Genomic DNA, 1883 nt, shown 5'->3' with positions numbered 1-1883 from the left:
AGGGACTTTTACTCCAACAGAACAGAGATATACCACTCATGAAAAGGAAACTCTAGCAGCCATTAAATCTCTTAAGAAATGGAAAATTGATTTACTACCTAGAGAATTTACATTAAGGACAGATTCAAGTTACCTAACAGGTTTCATACGATATAATTTAAAAGTTGATTATAATCATGGACGATTGGTAAGATGGCAATTATTTTTGTTACAATATCCAATAAAAATTGAATATATTAAGGGTGACAAAAATGTTATTGCAGATACATTAACAAGAGAATGGAGTTCGTCTACAACGCATTAGATCAAGAAATTCAAAAATATGAGCAAGAACTCGAAAAATGCAAGCATTGTCAGCAAATTAGGACACAGATCCAATCCCTCAAGAAGGCCATTGAAGCAATGAAATCAACACAACAAGCAAAACCATCAGAGTTCAGCCAGCTAAGCATGGTGGACAAATCAGGTGAAGAAAAAATTTCAGAAAATAAAATAATTGCTGAAATCATTAAAAAATCCACCCAAGATAAAAAATATTATGTAATTTATAATGGCCCCATGAAAGGAGTATATGATGCCTGAGAAAAAGCAGCACCATTCACACATCAATCAAGGATAATTCATAAAGGAGGGTTTCTAACACTGGAAGAGGCAAAAGAATCCTTCAGGGAATATGAAGCTCTCCATCCAGAGCAAACCCTAAAAAGAGTAGATAAAGCTCCAATTCAAATCCAGAGAACATGGATAATAAGAAACATTCCTACAAGGGCTGAAATTAAGGAAAAGAAAAGAGTCTGTAGATCTAATCTCAAAGAAACCCTTAACATAGTCCTGAATTGGACTGAAGAAAAAATGGCAATTTTGGGATATTATCCTATTGCCAAAGAACAGCTAACAAAGTTGATTATATTTCCAGATGCTTCCCCATCTGACACCTATCAGTTTTTCCAGTATGGATTAATTGATACAATTTTAATTTTTAATGATCTAAAAATTATTAGTGAGTTTCCTGCAGGATTCGTTGATGCAGTAAAAAGATTTAAAAATATGATTGACAATGTAAATCCAAGGGATATATCCCTAAAATTTACAAACAGTCAACCTATTTTTAATGAAGAAGAAGAATGCTTGGTTCCAGCACACCAAGTAATATTCATGTCCGTCTTCTCAGGAAATTTTCAACCAATTGATCAGATTCAAGATTTAACAATTTACAGTCATGAAGGAAGGCTAGCCAGCATATTAGCAAGGGTCTTTGAAAGAACTCAAAAAATAACGAAGGAATCTCACACAAGAATTAATTATAAAAGTAGAAATACTCTGCTTGTGTCCAGTAAAAGAAATGAAATTGAAGAAAGAGAGATGAGACTCTTGGTGGAATTTGAATCAGCATTCTACAACTTATCTGGACTTTTAGAAAAGCTCCCTGAAGGGATAAAGAGGAATCTCTGCTATTTGATAAAAAACAGAGAAGACCACAAGTGCCAGCTATGTGCCTCAGAGATATCTGAAGAAAGCAATAATGAAACGGAATCAACTCACATGATGAAGGAAGAAGACAATACATCTGAGGGTCACATGATAAAAGAGGAGGACAGTGCATCTGAAGCATCTCTCAACATTATTGCATAGTGACGTAAGCACTTAGGTCATAGAGCACCAACAATGTAACTGGTGCAAGAGAACAAACAATGACGTAAGCAATGACATCATAAGAAGGGTAAGGATGGGAATTGTCCATCAAACCCAACTATTATAAATAGGTTGCTTAGGCAATAGTAGAGGCATCAGACAATAGGAAGCAGGAGGCTAAGAGTACTCATATGCTAGGAGAGCAAGGAGGAAGCTGCCGAGGTGATTCTATAGTCTGAGGAAGGATTCCC

General features: G+C 35.4%; 1 pseudogene; it reads left to right on the top strand.

The window, feature by feature from the left end:
* The first annotated feature begins 279 nt into the window (after window positions 1-279).
* On the top strand, window positions 280-1632 carry LOC148581684 (uncharacterized; annotated as a pseudogene).
* Window positions 1633-1883: the final 251 nt, after the last annotated feature.

The sequence above is a fragment of the Arachis ipaensis genome, chromosome B10 (assembly GCF_059453495.1).
Source record: "Arachis ipaensis isolate K30076 ecotype BB chromosome B10, ASM5945349v1, whole genome shotgun sequence".
NCBI classification, from domain to species: Eukaryota; Viridiplantae; Streptophyta; class Magnoliopsida; order Fabales; family Fabaceae; genus Arachis; species Arachis ipaensis.
The sequence above is the reverse complement of the archived record's forward strand: the minus strand, read 5'-3'. Positions and strand labels throughout refer to the sequence as shown.